The sequence below is a fragment of the Triticum dicoccoides genome, chromosome 3B (genome assembly GCF_002162155.2).
Source record: "Triticum dicoccoides isolate Atlit2015 ecotype Zavitan chromosome 3B, WEW_v2.0, whole genome shotgun sequence".
In the NCBI taxonomy this organism is placed as follows: domain Eukaryota; kingdom Viridiplantae; phylum Streptophyta; class Magnoliopsida; order Poales; family Poaceae; genus Triticum; species Triticum dicoccoides.
Genome location: NC_041385.1, coordinates 40493748 through 40502767, shown reverse-complemented (window position 1 = coordinate 40502767; position 9020 = coordinate 40493748).

Below are 9020 nucleotides of genomic sequence, written 5' to 3'. Positions count from 1 at the left end.
GCCGTCGCCCACGAGGCCTACCACGAAGGCGCGCCGAAAGCCGACCACACCGACGCTGCCGGCAGCCACGCCGCCTACATGCAAGACAAGGCTGGCAGCGAGACGCCGCCGAGGCACCCCGCATGGCACAACAAGGTCGCCGACGACGCCTACACGCCGCGCCCCCACGAAGCTGCTGCCCCAGATCACAGTCACAGGGACAACGCCCCTATGGATTACTACCACCACCACCACCCTCGTCAGGTACTAGCTACTAGTCGTTAGGATTAGCTAGTTCATCCCATCAATCCCTCCCTCCAGCTTTTGCTGGTAGATGGTTTCACCTTTACCAGTCTGTTTGTGCAGTTTCTTGTAATTTAGCACAAGCTGCTTTCGCCTTGTATCATACATAATCAAGTGAAAGAAAGCATTGCCAAATCTCAGATGTCTCTGTTTTCTCTGTGTGATGTTTTCCCCTTTAACTTTCCTCACAAACACATTGTGAATCACTGAGCAGCAGGAAAGATGTTTTTTGCTTGTTGGCAGATCATCCATTGCTTGGAACAGAGCTCAGCGCAGCCTTGCACTGAATCAGCGTATTTGCTGAACATACCAGCTGCTAAAACCGTATATAGACTAGTAGAGTATTATTTACCAGACAGTTTTCCAAAAAGAAGAACTGTTCACTTATTAGATTTCGTCACTGGTGTGACATAATCAGTAACAAGCATCTTATGTCACGGAACGCGCGAGAAAGTCGCCCTTATGTTTGTATTGGAAGTTGGACAGCAAGGCGAGGTTAAAGCAGATACACCATAGACAAAGCTTCTGCCAGCAAATTAGAGAATAAAGTGACGGATGTAAACTCACTCTGTTTTTCTAGGTAATGAACAACTCGCTCTATCTTGGAAGTTTTCAAAGAAACAAAAAAGAATGTTCTTGAAACAAAAAGGACCCTACCTTGCAGTTCACTCTCTTTTTCAGTTTGCTTTCCACAACTCTATCTTGTTAACAGCCGCAGTTTTAGTTCTCAGAAAAGGGAAGTGCAGATCTGTCCATGAATCATATTTCTGATGGCATTTTCATTTTTGTACGCATATACCTGTGCTGGTCCAGTAGCACACTCAGAAAGTTAATCGACCTTCTTCCAACTTTTTCATTCAGACTCTTGCCCCGTGTATAGCCCTTACCAAAGAGGAACCAAAGCATATCGCATCTTACTAATGCCACCGCATCAGATTAAACAAGGGACACTTTGGTCTGCGCTCTTGAAAGAAAAGAAAAAAAGCAAAAGCGGAAGAATCCGCTCGCAATCTAGTTGTTTCCACTGCTGTTAAAGTGCCAATCATGCCACCTGAAATGCCATTATTGGTTTTTGGTAAAAACACGCATTGGGATGCTGAGTGCAACTCTACATAAGAAGTGAAGACCACTTTGTTGAATCCTAAAATACACACACCAAAGCGTGTAAATTTTTCACGGTGTGCATGCAACAGAAGCGTATTTAACAACACTAAGGAATGCTTTCCAGCAAGATTAATAACATAACAAAGAATCACAGAGCTGGCAGCAGTTGCGCTCATGGTGTAAAGTAGGTATTTCAGTGCTCTACTGCTTTTACCTCTAGCTCAACAACTAAGATCTTCGATCCGTGTCGATCTCTTCTTCCCATCTTGGAATAAGACCAAGGACGGGGAATAAATACAGTCGGTCAGTATAAGTTTGCGCCTTTTGCCTATGAATTGATAGATACAGATCCACTGGACCACTAGCTACTCTGGGCGGTGGTTCAACCAGGTAGAGAAAGTTCAGTGGCTCTAGATATGCATGTCATTATCTCTTCTCATTTGTGCTTGTTTATAACAGCGGAATAAGTTTGCACTCGGTACTTCCACCAGCCACTCACACGGTCTACGACGTTAACACATGATTTAGGTGGTCCTAGATAAAATAAGGGGTGAGTCCAACCTTTTCTAATTAACTAAATAAGAGCTTGAAAACACTACAGTATTTAAAGTAAGGGGCACCTTCTGTTTTGCGGAATATTACTCCAACCTTTTCCAGTTTGGCACAGGAGATCCCTACTAAAAATTTGATCGGATCACTCCTCGATCTCCCCATGAGATTATCTTATTTACATAGGATTGCCAATCAAGATCTTGGCCGAACAATTCAGAAATGAACCACTTGATACTACATAATCCATAATGAGTGGCATCAAATTCCACTAATTAGAACTTTCGGTGGACAATGACATTCACAGGCTGAGTTCTAATTGATTTTCCGGTGCGTATCCATGTCCATCCTTGCTGGCCGCATGCAATTTGTCCCCGATCCAATTTTGGTTCCCCTCCTTTCTACCAATAATGTACCCTCCGATCCCTTTGGTGTCTTCTTATTTACGAATTTCGCCATACACAATCTAAAGATGAAACAAAGCAACAGATTCCACCAAGCTTGTAGGAGAATAAAGGCAGTGGCATATGGAATGCAGTAGCAAAGGAAATGTGGTTATCCATTTCTTTATCCATATACACCTAATAATGCACTCATATAAGCCCTCGTGCCAAATATAGCACTTTGTTTTCTAGCAAGTGGCTCAGATGTTTGTGACGTCAAATTTGTTGTTTTTCTTGGAGGTTGATGACGAAAATTCTTTCTTGGAGGTTAAAATGAGAAAAGTTTAAAATGGCAAAGTTTGAATGAATTGTCTGAGTTAGTTACAGTGTTTGGTAACATTGGCCATGTCTTAAACTCAGAACTAGTGCCAGTCCAGGTCAATGGCCTTCCATCGAAAGAGCAAGTGTAGACACAGATATTTTCGGTCTTGTATTCTCATTCCGAAAAACATTGCTCATGACTAAAGAACCAGTCTGCCGAACTGATTGATAATTCTAAGAACCAAAATATTCCATAGAGCAATGAACACCCATTAGATCGACCATTACCTTTAGAATGTGTAGCGTCTTTATTAGGATCTTGACTTTGCTTGGCTTGCCATGAAAAATTCCAGCAAAAAATATTCTATCTTCACAGTGAACCTTGTTAATTTGTCTGCCTAGCAACTATTTGGCTGAACGACAATTGCCATGACTAATCTTGAAAATGTGTGTTCCGACAAGTCAGTGGGTATCATGAACAAGGATGGAGCATCGGGAACCGTCAGTCATCTATGGCCGTCCACGACACAATAGTTGACCACTGTCAAACAACATTGTAACGTGGTGTAATGTGATAGGGAATAGTAAGCCGATAGGATTGTTAACCATGACCAGGTTGTTAGCTAGGGATATTTGCTTGTATCTCCTGTAATCATATTATCTTATCCCTTCTCCTCCAAGATGTAATTTCTCCCAGAGAATCTCAACTATGTATGCGCCATCAGGGAGGTGCTCCCCTACCTATAAACTCGTAGGGCGTCCCCTTATACGAGGTAAGATGTTTTCGCCCATCGCACATGGTAATCAGAGCCTTCCTCTTCCCAAATCATCTAGCTAAAAATCTCCATTAGTGCCCAACCATGTCTTCCTCCGAGTCCTCCCGGATAGGCCTCAATAGCCAAGTCATAGAGAAGCTCACCCGCACCAACTACGTTCTATGGCGCACCCAAATCACGCTGCAGCTGAGGGGAGAAGGCGTCTTCGGCTTTGCCGATGGCAGCGGACCGAAGCCGGCCAAGTTTCCTTCCGGCAAAGACAAGGATGGGAAGGATTGCTCTGAGCCCAACCCTCCCCACCAAATCTGGGTCTGGCAGGATCAACAAGTTCTCGGGTATCAGCTCAACAACCTCTCCAAAGAGGTGTTCGTGAAGGTGACTGCGATCACCACATCGCACGCGCTCTAGACGACCTTGGCGGTCATGTTATCCTCTCAGTCCTTCAGCTGCGTCAACAGCATCTGCACTGCCCTCCTCCACACGCAGAAGGGGAACCAGTCAGTCGCCACCTCCTTCGCCTATATGCGCGGCCTCGCCGAAGAACTCGTCGTGACCAGTAAACCCTTGCAAGACGATGAGATTGTCTCCTACATCATCCACTCCCTCGACATGGAGTACCAGCCACTGGTTTCGGCGCTCGACGCCCGCACCACTCCAGTCTCCCTCGATGAGCACTTCCCGATGATGAGTAACTTTGATCAGGGCGTTTCTCTGTATTAGGGAACCGACGGATTCAAAACCTCCGTGAACGCCGCTTCCCGTGTCCACGGCGGGCCTCATCATGGACCTCGACGCAACAAGGGCAAGTCTAGAGACGGCGGGACCAACTCTAGCAGCACTAACCCTCGCGCCAGGCGGCCCTCCGCCACCAACACCAAAGGTCACCGCGCAGCTCCAAGAGATCGCCTCCCGATGCCCCGCATTGTCAGATCTGTGTCAAGCATGGGCACACCGCCAAGAACTGTTCGTACCGGTACGTTGAAGACGAAGACTCCTCCCAGGAAGAGGACAAAGTTGCTGCCACGGCTGGCTCCTACGTCGTCGACACCAACTGGTATGTCGATAGCGGCACCACCGAACAGCTCATCGGCAAACTCAAGAAGGTGACCATACAGGAAAAATACCGCGGCAAGGACCAAAACCACACCGCTAGAGGTGCATATATGAGGATCTGTCACATTGATCATTCAATTATTAAAACCCCTTATCGCAAACTTCATCTTTGATTTTTTTTGCATGTTCCTCATGCTAGCATGAATCTACTTTCCGTTCATTGAATTGTCATTGATAATCATGTCTTTTCTTGAGTTTCATCCCTTTTTTTGACCAAGGATCATACAACAAAGATAAATATCTATCACGGTAGATGTGTTCATGGGCTCTACCCAATGATTCCGGAGTGTACAAGATTCAATAAAATAGCTTATTGTGTTGCCAAACTATCGTCAACATGTTGGCACGATCGATTAGGATGTGCTTATTTTTCTTTAGTTGAAAGATTGCTTAGGAAGAATAAGCTCACATTTGTTTGTGAGCGCAATGTTGAAATAATTTGTGATTCATGTGAACGTGCTAAGAGTCATCAATTACCATATCCAGTTTCTACCAAACCATTACAATTAATCTTTTCCGATATTTGGGGTCCTGCCCCTAGTTCAGTTGGTAGACACATATTACGTGAGCTTCGTTGATGACTATAGCAAATACTCATGGACCTATCTTCTTAAGAAAAGATTCGATGTTTTTCAAGTCTTCCAAAAAATTCAAGCTCTAGCTGAGCACAAGTTTGACAGCAAGATTATTGTTCTACCATCTGATTGGGGGGAGAATACGAAAAGTTGAACTTCTTCTAACAAAAGCTTGCTATATCTTATCATGTGTCATGTCCTCATGCTCACCAAGAAAATTGTTCTGCTAAACGTAAACACACACACATCGTTGAAGTAGGACTAGCTCTCTTGGTTGGCGCCTCCATGCCTCTAAAATTCTGGGATGAAGTTTTTCTTACTGCTGTTCACATTATAAACATGCTTCCTATTAATTTCATCAATAATGAAACTCCGTTAGAAAGAATCCTTCACACCAAACCGGATCTGAAATCTCTTCATGTGTTTGGGTGTGCATGTTGGCCGAATCTTTGACCATACAATAATCGCAAGCTCATGTTTCTCTCAAAACAGTGTGGACTTCACAAAGGTGTAAAATTCTTTGACATCTCCACTGGTCGAGTCTACATTTCTCGTGATGTTATTTTTGACGAGAAAAAAAATTCCCTTTTGCTGATCTTCATCCCAATGCTGGTGCATTGCTTCGAAAAGAAATCCTTCTTTTGCCACATCATCTTACCGGTCTTGATCAAGGGGGAAATAACTGTGATGACCTAGTGTTGATTAACCCTCATAACCGCATGCATAGGGCTTGTGATGTTCCAGATGAAAGCAATGAGCAAAGTGGCAAAGAAAATGATGAAGAAATCAGCCCCAATGTGCCATATTTCATGTGTCATGGTACAGGGGACAAATCCTTCTTGGGGTCGCTGCAGGAGCAATGCAGACAATCTACGCCGGGATCAGCACCAGGGCCAACTTGTGCACCAGACGTGTCAGAAGCGATAGCGGATCCAGTTGCCCGTGCGGTCGCCAGCGACTCCGCACGTGACACATGACACCACCCTGCTGGAGGCAGCCCGTCGCCCGCCTCGCGCCAATCACCATCTGCCATTCTAGCAGTCTGCGGGTGGCCCGAGTAGCACACGCTTTCCGGATGAAACGTGGTGCTACAAGCAGCGCCCCCAGAAGTGCTCGACAGGCGTGGGATCCAGTGCAAATTCTCGCGGGCCGGCGCAATCACAGGCTCGTGATGAGCCGATGGGGAGGCCGGGATCTTCTGCGGATTCCACCACATCTAGATCACACCCCACGGCCACAGAGGATCTGACACCCACTCAAGACGAATCTGCCTCGGGATCACCACATCAAAACTCATGTGCGCGGCTCGGGATCTTCTGTGCTGGCTGCTACACCAACCCCACGATGTATAAGACTACAGCAAGGGGTAATACAACATGTTAATTACAAGCACATAACCAAATATGGTTTAGTTTGTTCTAGAAGTGAACTAGGTGAACCAACCACTCTTGAGGAGGCACTTGGTGATGAAAAATGGAAAAAGACAATGAAAGAAGAATACATGGCACTAGAGAAAAACAACAAATGGCATCCGGTTCCCCCACAACAAGGTAAAAATCTTATTGACAGCAAGTGGGTATTCAGAATCAAGAGAAAATCATATGGAACAATTGATCATTACAAGGTTAGACTTGTGGCAAAAGGCTTCAAGGAAAAGTATGGCAAGATTGTGAGGACACCTTCAGTCCCATTGTTAAGGCTGCCAACATTCGTTTTGTTTTGTCTATTGTTATTTCTATGGGTTGGAGCCTTAGGCAGCTAGATGTGCAATATGAGTTTCTCCATGGTGTTCTGGAAGAGGAAGTGTACATGAAGCAACCTCCTGGGTTTGAAACTAAAGGTACACCCTCTTATGTATGCAAGCTTGACAAAGAACTATATGGGTTAAAGCAAGCTCCTAGGGCATGGTACTCACGTCTCTGTCACAAGATGCAGACACTTGGTTTTGTTCCTTCAAAATCTGACACGTCATTGTTCATTTATAAGTCAAACACATCCATATTTATTCGCATATAGGTTGATGATGTCATTGTTAGTAGTTCACTTGATGAGGGAATCACAGGGCTCTTGAAGGACTTGAGCATAGATTTTTCTCTCAAGGATCTTGGAGATCTACATTACTTTCTAGGGATTGAAGTGAAGAAACATGAGGATGGACTTCATCTCTCCCAGAAAAAGTATGCACCCGACCTGGTAAAAAAGGATGGCTTGCAAGGTTGTAAACCCTCACCCACTCCATTATCTAGTTCAGAAAAATTGTCTCTTATAGAAGGAAAACCCTTGAGTCATGAGGACAGCACAAGATATAGGAGTCTAGTAGGTGCACTGCAATACTTAACCTCGACAAGACCAAATCTTTCTTTGTTGTTAACAATGTATGTCAGTTTCTTCATGCACCAACCACAGTTCATTTAACTGCTGCTAAAGCGTAGTTAGATATGTTAAAAATACTTTGAGCATTTGTCTTAATTTCAGCAAATCACCATCTACTATTGTCAGTGCCTTATCTAATTCGGATTGGGAAGGAACACTAGCTAGATGACAGGTGCTCTACTGGTGGTTTTGCATTGTTTTTTGGATCTAACTTAATATCATGGAGTGCAAGGAAATAGGAAACTGTGTCTAGGACAAGTACAGAGGAAGAGTATAAAGCATTGGCAAATGCAACAGTTGAAATTATATGGTTCAGTCTATTCTAAAGGAACTTGGTGTGAAAACCACTCAAGCTTCATGCTTATGGTGTGACAATCTTGGTGCCACCTATTGATCTACTAATCTAGTTTTCCATGCCAGGACAAAACACCTCGATGTAGATTTTCACTTTGTGAGAGAAGGAGTGGCTAACAAGCAACTTGAAATTCGTTTTGTGCATTCCGAGATCAGGTGGCCGATCGATTCACCAAGGCTTTACGCATGAGAAACTTTGAAGATTCCAAGCATAATATGAACTTGATGAAGTTGTGATGAAGGGAGGGTGTCAAACAACATTGTAACATGGTGTAACGTGATAGGGAATAGTAGGGAATGGGATTGTTAACAATGGCCAGGTTGTTAGCTAGGGGTATTTTCTTGTATCTCATGTAACCATGTTCTCTTCTCCCTTCTCCTCCAAGATGTAATATCTCCCACAGAATATCAGCTATGTATGCGCTATCAAGGAGGTGTGCCCCTGCCTATAAACACGGGCGTCCCCTCATACACGGTAAGACGTTTTCCTCCTATCGCACAACCACTAAAAGGTGTACAAACCTACCGGCCAAGCATTATTGTCACAAACCCAAATAGTCCAGGGGAATAATTGTAAGTTCAGCCTAACTTGGGGATCAATGCCCGGTACGACACGTTGTGATTGACCTCCCGCGGCCTACCATAAGTACTCGATGAAAGTGCAATGAGGGCAAACACAAGAAGGATCTATTAATCTTAGTTGAAGTTCTGATTCGGCTACGTTAATTGTATTCATGACGTTCATGCGGGCTTTTTGCCTAATTCATGTGCGAGCTCCATTGATATGTATACATTCTAAAGTAAAAAAAGAAACCTAAGTAAGTTTGTTTTTTCCATAACAAAAAAGGTCAGACCTTCAATTTTAAAAGACAAAAACAAATATGCTAGAATGCTAGATAAGAAGAGTTCGGACTGCATCTATAGATCAGTATATGTTGTCTGAAAGGTAGCTCGATAAACCAAACATCATGAGCATCATATAGTGAAGAAGCAACATTTGTTGGAAAATGGTAAGTCACCACCAATTGATTTTTTGCACATAGCTGGTCAATGAACTTTCTTTTTTTGAACCATCCAGAAGAACTGCATGTATTTATATTAAAGGTAGGAAAATGGTAAACGACCACAATACGGCAAAAAAACACAAACAACCACACACACGACCCAAAATTACCAGTATTACCACATGG